This window comes from Lynx canadensis, chromosome D3 (assembly GCF_007474595.2).
Source record: "Lynx canadensis isolate LIC74 chromosome D3, mLynCan4.pri.v2, whole genome shotgun sequence".
NCBI classification, from domain to species: Eukaryota; Metazoa; Chordata; class Mammalia; order Carnivora; family Felidae; genus Lynx; species Lynx canadensis.
Genome location: NC_044314.2, coordinates 11,815,630 through 11,828,652, shown reverse-complemented (window position 1 = coordinate 11,828,652; position 13,023 = coordinate 11,815,630).

The window sequence follows — 13,023 nt, the reverse complement described above, 5'->3', positions numbered from 1 at the left end:
GTTGCCAGCAGCTAGAACAGTAGGCTGGGCAAACTATGTATTTGATCAATTTCTTTGACTATCTTTTGACTTCAGATGTTCTTCATGCACCTTAAGTCTTCAACAGTCTTAAACCACTTTCTTGCTTTCGAGAAATGGCCTGTAGATGGGCTAAAGTGAGTCAAGTGTACAGTCAACCTATTAGAGGTACAATTTATATACCCTGATAAAGAAAGCATTAAATGTGAATGGCAATGCTATTTCACTTCCTCAGTGGCTTTCTACAACTTGTGTATAATTTATTTAGCTTTCCGCTTTCCTCGCTGTTCTTCCATTTCTATGAATTGATTCCGTGAAGTTCCTAAATATAAATTTTACTTAAAACAGGGAGGAAATGCTTACTCAATATTAATATTTATTTTCAAAAAGCTTTTAAGGCCATAACACAAAATATGGAGCACGTTTTATACGTTTATCCAGTAAATTACACCATTTGCGTTTTAAATGTAGGCTAGAAAATGAAAAACATTGCTATTGACTACTACCAGGTATCTTTTAGGTTGATAAATCTGTTTAATCAAGCTCACTTCCATTTGTTGAAAATGGGGAGTATAAAATATACAAAGTGAGAGGTGAATCAGGGGCATTATGACAGAAGAAAGTTGCATTAGTGAGTGCTTTCTGTACTCAGATATTTGATGCAGACTATTTTAGAATGACTTATGAATTTGTCAGTATAAGTATACTGAGAACAATATTATCTGTTTCAAGTCATAGCCATATTTTAAAATCTTTACTAGACTGTACAGGTAGCAGACATTCTAAATCAAACCTTGATAGTTATTTTCTGAGGTAGAATTGGAAACTCATTTTTTGCCCTAAAATTAATGTTAATGAGACTCAGAAAATTCAGCAGTTTTCATAAAAAATGTCCAGTTTAACATAACCATCCAGGGGTTTTGGGGGGGGGGGAGGTACAATTAACACAAAAGATAAAAATAACTGGATGGATATCTTAGTTTAATTCCATTCGCAATTAAAATTATCTGATCAAATTCCCGAATTCTAATTTGTAGGGAGCAACATGTATTGTTTTGACTAACACTTAGATTCCCACGTAGATTCTCCTATAGGAAGAATGCAGAATGTCTAGGTGGTAAAGATAATATATAAGCAAAGACTTGAAGGAGATGAGGCCATGAAGCAAGGAGAAGCCTATCCCAGCCTCAAGTCTGAGGGCGCGTGGGTGGCTCAGTCAGTTGAGCATCCAACTCTTGATTTCGGCTCAGGTCATGGTCCTAGGGTCATGGGATTGAGCCTCGAGTCAGGCTCTGTGCTGAGTGTGGAGCCTGCTTAAGATTCTTTCTCTCTCTCTCTCTCTCTGCCCCTCTCTCCCACTCACGCGCTCTCTCTCTCTCTCATGGGATTTTGTGGCAGTCAGGACTTAAAGGGACTCCTGAGAGAGTTTGTGAAGCGAGAAAAAAACTGTATCGGAAGGTAGAGAAAAGAAGAAAAGAGGGCCCTGTTACCATAAGTAAGCATACATATAATTCTGAAAGTTGTGATTAACTTTTACAACAAAAAAACAACTACGTGTTGCCATAAGTGTGTAGAAGGTGGCAACTCAACCAAGTGTCTGGATTCAGGTAAATTCTCTGTGAATAAATAGTATTTAATCAAGGCTTGGAAAAGAATCTGGCATCATACAGGTAAGATGGGGGAATGGGAGTGGAAATGCAGATTGTTTCCTAGGCAGAAGGAAAGCTTGGAAGGAAATGCACTGTGTTTATTATGTAAAACATTTTCCATGAATATTCAGATGTCTTCAAGTCCTTATATCTCACAAAACCTCTTAAAGATAATGTAGTTGCTATTTATTATAGTCTAATTTCTTTAAAAAAATTATTTTAGAGAGACAGTGTGCAAATGGGACTCAGCATGCAGTCTGATGCAGGGTTCGATCCTATGACCCTGGGATCATGACCGGAGCCAAAATCAAGAGTTGGATGCTCAACCAACTAAGCCACCCAGGCACTCCTGCTCTATTTTCTTAATAAGTGAATTTCTTCCATGACACTGTGTTGTCAGTGCTCTAGATTTTGGCCAATCATATAGGCGTGAAATGATCTATCATTTTTTTTAAATTTCCAATTCCCTGATGATATATCTTGTGGAACATCTTTTCACGTGCTCATTTGTCATCACTGTATCTTCTTTGGTGAGGTCTGTTCAGGTCTTCGGCTCATTCTTCAGTCAGGTTACTCATTTCATAATTGTTGAGTTTTGGGAGTTCTTTGTGCATTTTGGATAATTGTCCTTTATCAGATTTTTTCTTTGCAAATATTTTCTCTCAATGTGTCTCTTATCTTCTCATCTTCTTGACATTGCCTTTCAAAGAACAGAAAGTTTTAATTTTAATGAAGTCTAGCTTACCAATTATTTGTTTCCTAGTTCTGTAGTGGGTGTTTGATCTAAAAAGTCATCATCATGCCCAGTTAAGATCTTTTTTCTTATGTTGTTTTCTAGAAGTTTTATAGTTTTGATTTGACATTTAGTCTTGTGAGGACTGTAACGTCAGTGTCTAGATTCTTTTTTTTTTCTTGCATGTGGATGCCCAGTTGCTCCACACGATTTGTGGGAAAAATGTCTGCTCTATTGTATTGCGTTTTCCTTTATCTAAGATTAGTTGGCTATGTTAATGTGGCTCTGTTTCTGGGATCTCTATTGTATCCCATTTATTTCTTTGTCTATTCTTTTACTAATAGCACAGTATCTTAATAACTGTAGCTTCCTAGTAAGAATTGAAGTAAGGGGAGTGTCAGTCCTCTAACTTTTCTTCGATATTGTGTTGGCTATTATGAATAAATTTCGTTATTGGTTTTACTATTATTTTGTCATTTTGGTTTTTTCTTCTGCTTAACTCAGTCTCAGGTAAAAAATAAATCCCTCAATTCCTTTGAGATTTGTGGAGATCAGGGATTATGAAAGTGAATTACATGTAGCTCACTGTTACCTGGAGAGGGAAGCCCTTTGAGTCCTCAGCTTAATATGGTGAGGAGTTCATATACAATTTCCATCGTAGAGTTAAATTATCACTCTCTTTCTGCCCACTCCATGAGACTTCTGAACCAAGACCTACCTTTGCTGAATTATCAGGGCTAAGAGGACAAAAACATTTTTATGCTCAAGGATTTTGCCTACATCTCTTCCTTTAGGACTTTCCTGAGAATTTGTCCTACCAGTTTCCCATTATCCTGACAGCTCTTCTATGCATTTAGGTCATTAAGACTATTTGCCTGCAGTTTTATTGTTTTCCTTGTGAAAGTTGGTTCTAATAAAGGACTTGATCCGAATTATTAGCAGCAGAAACCCTCATCTCTGAATCTCTAGTACTTTATAGTGTGCTTGACACAAATTAAACACTTTATAATGAAAAACTGAATGCTTGAGGAGTGCTTTTATCAATGACTCTTGGGCTTTTGTTACAAAGTATGCATTTCGTAATTTAATGCATTTGAAATCAATTACTCTTGAAGTTCTGAAAATGGATAGTTTTTATAGAATGAGAATCTCCACTTCAGGTGTATGTTGAAGCTACAAGGCTTCTGTTAACTTGTAAAACAATTTTCCTATGGTTGAATTTCCTTGGCATGAAGCTTTCTAAAGCCAACTTTATGACTCTCACTAACGTCTATCAGCTGGAATTTAGATACGGTGGTAAAGTAACATTTAACAGAGTTTATTATTTATAAATAAAGATAATTGATGTTCAAATGCAATGTAGCATAGTCTTTTGGCGTCCATAGTTATCTTGAGTCATGACGGTGTTGCTTCATCCAAACACATTGGAGCTCAACGTCGGTTTCCTCGAATACTTTTCATATACCTAAATGAAGCATTTAAGTTTTCGCACTGTGGTCAGTTAAGTCATTTGCGTAAGTGAATAAAACCAGATAATTCATGAAGTTGCTATGAGACTTTTGAAGGTGTTTCAAAATTTTACATCAAGAGCACTCCATAAATATTGTGATTCTATTAAAATATCAGAGAACTTTTATAGAAATTTCATAGAAACTAGTGGATAAAATATATCAAGTAGTCAATTTCAGCAGATGGGGACAACAGGGATACTCACTGAGAATTTTATGAATGTCTTTTAAGTACCATATGTATTTTATGACCTACCCTGAGATAATCCCCATTGAGTCATAATATGGTACTGGATTCTTCTGGTGTGTAGGCAGTACCTACGATTTGCTTCAAACCAATATAATGTGGTACTTTCTTGGTTAGGTAATGTTATATGGCAAGAATGAAGGGATTTTACAGACATAATTAAAATCCCTAGTTAATTGGCTTGAAGGTAACTGATAAGGGAGATTAGCTTGGGGACTCCTGACCTAATCAGTTAATGGAACCTCTTGGGATCAAAAGCAGGAAGCAACAGAGACTCGCTCCTATTGGCCTTGAAGAAGCAAACTCACATGTTAAGAAGAGAGTCCCCCGTTGTTGAATATCAAGCAATCTCCAGGAACTGAGGCCTCAGTCCTACTACGTCAAAGAACTGAATTCCACCAATAACTCGTCAGTTTTTAGAAGTGAATTCCAAGACTCAGAGGACATCACAGTTCTGGCCAACATTGTGGTTGAAACTTAATGAGCTCCTGAACGGAAGGGCCAGTTAAGCTGTGCTCACACTCCTAATCCCAGAAACTGAGGTGGTAAATGTGCATTGTCTAAAGCTGCTACACTTGTCATATTTTACTACACAGCAGCAGAAAATAAATATGCAGATACTCATTCACATGTTCTTCTAGAAACAGGGGTAAAATCAAATTCTCTCCTTAAATTCTATGTAATAGAAAATTTTAATAAGCCTTTTTGAATAAATAATGAAATATAAAGTAACTTAGATTAAAAAGAATGGAATCAAATTATTATAACATTTTGAGATCATCATCCTTTACTGTAGCCAAAGACTAATTATTAACAAGATCATGGTAGTGAATTATGATAAACTGATATCTGAACTGATCTCAATTATTTCTAATTTTTATCTAATTAAGTAATTAGTTAATTTTCCTTTCAGAAAATATTCAAACAAATTTAAAAAAAAGACTATAATCATTGCTTCAAGTCTTCACTCAAGAAGATAATGAGAAAAATTTGATCTACAACTCTATTCCCTGGGCTTTTGTGTAGAAAACCACACACACACACACACACACAACACACACACACACACACACACACACACACACTTAAGTATTTATAAAATTTACTATTTTCATTCACTGAAAACATTTTTCAATCAATGATACATCTACACCATTACTTAACATAATATATTTCAATTTTAAATATGCATCTATATTATCTTTAAAATTATTTAAGAGTCTCATAAGTGACTTCAAAATACATTAAACATATTCTATATTTCTGACTATATCTTTCTAAATTTCTTTTTATTTTAAAACCATGAAAAACCCTTATTCACATTTATCTTAATACATTTTCTGATTAGGAACCTTTCTAAAAATAGAACTGCTAGATCAAATTGTAATAATACTTTATGGACCTCTGATGGGCATAGTCAAACTTCTTTCAAGAAATGTATCAATTTACACGCTCCCAAATAACATTAAAAAATGTCTCTTTCCTTATAGCATCACCAGCACTAATTATTAAAATAAAATTTAAAAAATTAGACAGCATGTTACTTTGGAATAGTTTTCATTTGTAATTTTTGAATACCATTAGTATAGAATATTTTTATTTTTATGGACCATTCTTTTCCATTAACAAAATATTCATTATACTCTTTGTCTATTTTTATTGAGTTATAGGAAATAACTTTACCATGCTTTTCTTCACATAGATTATATGTTTTTGTCTAAATGTTGTTTCCCTGGTCATCTATTTAGAGTCTTATCACTTTGATGGTTGTTAGTATTATTTTTGAGGATTTGGGTGATTTATTCACTTGCTGGTTGGTTTCTTGGCTTCCTAACAGATACTTAAGTATGAGATTGTGCTTTGAAAGACTTCAACCCCTTGGCAAGATGTATAGATGTAATATTTGTGAAATGTTGGGTTGGGCCTTAACGAAATAACTATATATAGTTGCACTTACAGTTATGTAATTAGCCATATCTATATATAGATATGGATACAGATATAGATATAGATATAGATATGGATATGGATATAGATATAGATATGGATATAGATATAATTTAACTTGTGCCAATACTGAGAAAATAATTTCTCTAATAATTTGATGTTACATTAATGCACATGCATACTCTGTTGAAAGCAACATATGTGTTAAAATACATTATAAATCTTATATGCTTTGTAGAATTAGCTTAAAATTATATATATAAATGTGTGCATATACACACATATAGATTATATCTATATGTATATACATATATATGTGTGTGTATATATGTATATATAATCAACTTTAATAAGTTGGTTATATTATCCCCATATTCTCAGGTCTAGCATATACTGTAACTAATGTCAACTAGCTTAAGGGCTCTATTCTATACTCTGGACAAAGCAATGACAGGGCTTCAATGACTATAAACATTTTTCAGCCAGGATACCCTCTGTTGTGGTTTCCTGAGCTGGTGTGCCAGTGATTTCACTGTGGCCTCCTCCTATGCCATTTATTTCATGTTCTGATAAACCATATTTCCTCTTGAAAGCTGACAAAGTCCGAGAAAAGAATGCTACTAGGCCTCCGGGGAGATGGGATACATGTATTATATGTTACTCTTATATTAAAATACAAGATCTTTGGTTTCTGGAGACCATCCCAATGGAGTTGCTTCAGGAAGGCTATGCGAATCGGAGCTGACTTCGGTCCTTTGGTGTTACTAAGTTCTCCGTGAACACCGCCACATCAGAGAAAGGCTTCATTGGAAAAGTGGTGGCTACAGTTGTCATGATGTCAGAGAATACGCAGAGTCCACAGGTATGATTATTAAGGTACAGTGCCAGGAACTCCTCTCAGTAGGGGCTGTGACATCACGTACCCTGGTAATTAATAGTCTATTAAGCCTCCCCACTGTCAGAAACTCATTACTGAGAGCTGCCTCCTCCAGACACATGTTTATTTCTTGTTTGTGTTCCAGTGATTTGTCAGATGGATTCTTTTTCAACACAACATGTTCTGGTCACAATAGTGCTTAAATTTGTTTTAAAATATAGTCACAGTAGCTTTTAAAAGACATGCAGGGTCATACCTCATTTCAGATCACATCAGAGACTTATTTTTCTTGTTGATAAGATACTGTATATGAACATAACATATTATACCAAATATGTTTTGCTGAATGAATCATTAGGTACAATTTGTATTTACATGCATGATAAAAGAGCATCAAAAGTCCATATTAGTATTAAGTTTCATGTTCTGTTTCGCTTAAATATTCCCACACAAATGTTCATATATGGAAGGAATACATAGTAGGGAATGTTATTTGCAATAATATAATGAAGGACTGTTGTCAGTATCTACTGATGCCGAGCCTAACGATGGCACACACAGAATTCAAACAAATTAAATTTTAGCATCTATACCAAATCCTCAGTGTTTCTCCTGAGTTTTTTTTCAAGTTAAACAAATCAACTCGTCTTTGAAAGTAATCCTCGTTGAAATGATAGCTTACAGTAGAATATGAAATAAGATCTATTTTAGATTATTATTTATATCAGGACTTATGAGTGTTCTTTTTTGGATAATCATAAAGGAAATCAATATGCTGTACCGTACTCTAAAAATAATCCAAAGCAATAGATCAAATTGCAACGGTCTTTTTATTTATGTATTTAGAGAGGGTTGTACCTTGATGTGTTTTCACATGTCTTTGCATTTGCGAGTTTTATTATTGAATCAGTGGATGCGCTGGACGTTAAAGGAAGCGTATCATTTCGATCATTTTGCTGAGAGAAGAGAACAACAGCCACCGAATGGTATTGCCAGGATTGTCTGGGGACAAAATTTCCTTGCCGTCTCTGTATTCATCTATGACCTCCATTCTTAAACGTTTTGGTGTCAGGACGACTTCACATCCTTAAATCATACTGAGAGATAAGAAACCTCTCAAGGACGGCAGAGTATGGACCTCTGCAAACGTATCCCTCCATGAACAGAGCGTGAGCTCTGGCAAAAATCCTCAAAATCAATGCATTCTGAACTTTGAAAACTAACAGTAGGGGGAAGCTTTATTCTAGAAATACTGCCCAAATTCTTTGGAACAGTGAGCTTTGTGGCATTTTGATTCATTTTTATCTCATGCCCTTCTCCCTTTCTGAGATAGCATTGAAAAGCACAGCCTCACAGCCACAGAGGCCGTGAAAACCAGCAGCCTAGCGCCCCAGTAGGGGAAGAATGGGCTTGGAGCCTCTGAAAGCACCACCCCGAGATAATTGTCACCATTTGACCCATCTGGCATCTCACAGGAAAGCTCTATTATCAAGGTTTGCCTTAACTGACCTGACTCAGAACTTCCTTGGTGTGATCAGCTGTGGCCCTAGGACTTTTGTCCAAAACAATCAGTGGGAATTTGCTGCCTCGGGTGGTGTTCCCAGTTGGAACTACTATGGGACTCACCAGAAAACCTTAAAGAACTAGGAAATGCGATGTTCACAGGAGGGTCTGACAAAGCTCTGACATATTCCTGGCAGCGCAGAAGTCCACAGGCGCGTTCAGAGCTGTGTGTCTGACCAGGACACTAAAGACAGACTTATGTACCCAAATGCGCACATCTTCATATACACAGATAATATTGGGAAGGATGTATTCTAAGAAGCTCACACTTATTTCCTCAATGGTAGAGAATTTAGTGGCTCTTCTCTTTCTCCCCCACTCGCGCTTTCTCTTTCTCCTTTCTTTTTTCCTTTTTTGCTTATACATTATTATCCATAATAACTCTACATTACTTTTATATTAAAAAATAGGAAGGCAAAGTGCATTCTTACCCGAATTATTCCTGTGTGATTCATTACTGGCTGCAACCTAAATTAGTCAAGAAAAGATAACTCATATTCCTTTGGTCACCTAGTCAATTGAGATCTGCCAGAAAATATCAACATTTTATCTGATGGCCTTCTCAGCCAGTGACTTGCATTTGTTCCCCTTTAAAAGATGTTCGAAACGTAGCTCATATTAATTGACATCAGAATATTGTTTTCCATACCGTGCCATATTATTTACCATAAATAGTATTTGTCAGTAAAGTTTTGCATAATTGTGGGGCCTGAAAAAGTTAATGTGGCTTTTACGTACATTTTCAGATACTCAAGATCCTTAACAATCTGATATAGATAATTCGTATTATTGCCCTATTCTGAAACTTTTAGACACTTTTCTATTTTAATTTTGTTCATTTTAACAAATATTCACGTGTCTGCAAATAAGTACAACTCTCTGTTATAGGTGATAAAAATCGAGAATCGAAGATTAATAAAACATTATTAAGGAAGAATAAGCCTAAATAGCACAGCATATTTTGAGCTGCCAATGCCTCAATTAAAGATGGAATAGTTTTCCTGAGCTGAAGTTCATTTTCTCTTACTATCATGTAGACTACGTCCTCTCATTGGAAAGTTGCTTTTTCTATAAATTGTAGCTCAGCAACATGATTAGGACATACTCACCTGCAGCTTGTTCTTATAAGTAACATTAGAAAACAACTACAGAAAATATACAATTTTACTTCACTTCAGTATAACATGTGGAAATTTGCTGTATTCCCTGAAGATACGCTGCTGTTTATACAAATGCAAAGTGGCATCTTCAGTCAGACAAATCCGTTCCCATCTAATGGAAAACACCAAATCCTTAATTGTGCTAACAACATAAGTTTGCGCATAAGTGGCTTAAGTCACCTTATAAACACGTGTTTATAGAATTAGATGATCAGTTTATTACGTTAGCATCCTGCTGACTCTAAAGCAAAAGTGCAGTATATTCATTATGTTACTTTATTCTTTATGAGTAATGTGGTAGTCGGTTAAATATAATTAAGAGTTTAGCAAAAGAAAAACGCTAGCAGAATTAAACAATGGACTAAGAGCCATTTCTTATTATAAAATAACCACTTGCAAAGATTTAATAGAAGAATCAGGTTCACTGTGGAGAAGAGAACTCTTTTAAACCAAAACAAACAACCACAACAACAACAAACCCTGGAGCTTAGGAACTTAGCTTCTTGTTGCAAAAAAGCAGCACACGTATTCAGGAAAAATGACAAATTCTCTGAAAATGACACTAACTCTCGGGATCAACACTTAGGATAAAGACAAAACCGAAGTAGAAACTGAAAGTGATAAAAAAGAGAATTAAGAAATTGGGGCGCCCGAGTGGCTCAGTCGGTTAAGTGTCTGACTTCGGCTCAGGTCATCATCTCACAGCTTGTGTGTTCAAGCCCCGCGTCGGGCTCTGTGCTGACAGCTCAGAGACTGGAGCCTGCTTCAGATTCTGTGTCTCCCCCTCGCTCTGCCCCTTTCCTGCCCTCTCTCTCCTTCTCTTTCTCTGTCTCAAAAACAAATAAACATTAAAAGGAATAGAATTAGTAAAGTACTTGATGTAATGACCATGCTCAGATAACCTTACTGCCATCCTGTTGATGGGTATTTCAGACACTAGGGTTGTTAAAAACTCACTTACATGTTGGTTTAAGAACATGAAATTACCTGCAGTTTCACTACAAAACCAGTGTATGAGGATGGTCCTGGCCTGCATAGAACATAAAGCACCATTGAGGAAGAAAGAGACACAACCGTGATTAAATCGCCTAGGATTTTAAACCAAGCGAGAAGTTTGTATTCAAAGTGAGGTTTAATATGTGGCAGGAGAGTCTAGACAAAACTGAGAGATCTGAGTTTGAGGAACCACATTAGATTGGGTGATTAGGGATAGCAACATGTGTCCTGGAAGCTGAAAAGAATCTTGTTATTTAATTGATTTATTTTTAACCACTAGTGGAAAGTTTGACATAAGGCGTGTGAGTATGTGTACTTTATTCCTGTCCCATAATCGGTATTAGGCAATATATTTCTTTTTATCTCTGCCTTTAAGGCTAAAGGTAATTTGTAATTTTAGGATTTATGGTAGGAATTTTAAATTAATGCACGTGGATAAAGTATTATATGAATAAAATGTTAAGTGCCATTACATAAATTCAATTTAAAGTGGTTACATTTGCTTTCTAATCTGCTGATATTTGTCTTAGGAGGCCCTAGTCACCCTGCATTAGGTATATTCATCCAAATAAAGTTAAAAGCAATTCTTGTAATAGAGGAAACATAACTAATAGTGAAAATCAATACAGAATTACATTAGTGTGTGTACAATCTGTTTCATTGTTGAGAATTAATTCTAATTACAGTAATAAAAGACATTTAACTGACATTTTCACCTATCATTCGTTTCGCTAAGGAGAAGATGCATTGTTCTCAAGTCTTTTCAGAGACAAATGTTTTACTGAATTCTAAGTGTGATAAGCTTTCATGGACTGAGAAAGATCAGGTCAGAAGCACATTAGTATATTTTTCTCTTATTTCTAAAAAGGCAGATGCTAATTAAAAGTACTGTGGTCCTTAATTCTATGCTTGGGAAATTATATGCATCTTCTTATCTAATATCCCTATTTATGAGCACTATTTAAAATTTCTGAGCTAAATATTAAAAATCTTGTATTCAATGAATTGTCGATAATTAATAAAAGTTACAAAAGTGAAAATTCCGAGTGTGATATTTTAAATTATTAAGAGTGGAAATTTAATTCTTATTAAGTACTCACAGTTAAGTTATCAAAATGTTATTTAAGTGAACATCTAAGTAACATTTTCTGATTCCAGGTAAACAGAGATAAGTATGTCGTTCACTTTTGTACCAGGTACAGATTTAGGCCAAAACGCCCAGTGCCCGTGACTTTGTGTTTCCGTCACTTCTTTCTGAGGATCGTGAGATGACCCTTCCTTTTGCAAAAGTTTAGGATGAGAAATTTGATGAGTAAGTAGACTTATTAAAATGCCTTGACTTTAAAAATGCTCAATGCAAGGCGTCTGGGTGGCTCTGTCGGTTAAGCCTTTGACTCCTGATTTTGGCTCGAGTAGCGATCTCTTGGAGGGAAGAGTCAAACCCTGCATCCAGCTCTGTGCTGACAGTGCAGAGCCTGCTTGGGATTCTCTCTCCTTTTGTGTCTGCCCCCCCCCCCCACTGTGATCTCTCTCTCTCCCTCTCTCCCTCTCTTTTGCTCTCTCCCTTAAAATAAATAAATAAACATTTAAAAAAAATAAAATGTTTACTGCAAACTGTCTTCGGAATTCTGCTAGAGCTGACGGTTGAAGGACAGACTAAGATATGAGGAAAACTGACTAAAAATAAACTTTGCTTCAGTAATAAGTTTCAATAGCTCTGGGTGGCTTTAGGAGAGTAAGAAAAAACATGTAAGTTTATTTATTTATTTATTTATTTATTTATCTATTTATTTATTTAAAAGTAATCTCTACACCCAATGCGGGGCTTGAACTCATGACCCTGAGATCAGGAGTCACACATTCTTCCTGACTGAGCCAGCCACGTGCCCCTAGGAGAATAAGAAATTCTGATTAATGTTCTAAGTTGGGACTAGAAGGTAGCGCTAACTGGCTGAATGAGAAGGGGTCCGTGAAGTAGCTAGTCAAATAAAATAGCACTATCAGATGGCTCTGATGTCCCAGTAAGAACTTTTGTGCACATTACGTGAAACAGTGAACAAGGAAACACTTGATTAACACCAACAGAACCGGGCATTGGACTACTGCTTTTGGATTTTGCTTTTGAATGCTTTGGATATCGTCTCTGTGTGAGCCAGACATCCATGGCCCTATGCAGGGTCCCCAGTCAGTTATCTGGATCAGAGCCACAGTACCATTTGGCAGAGTAGCAAGTGTTATAAATGAAGCATCAAACTCAAGGCTAAAGGTTTGTAAACTGATGTGTGGCTTGCAGTCTGTTCTGCGTGTGAGACTTGAAAGCTATCA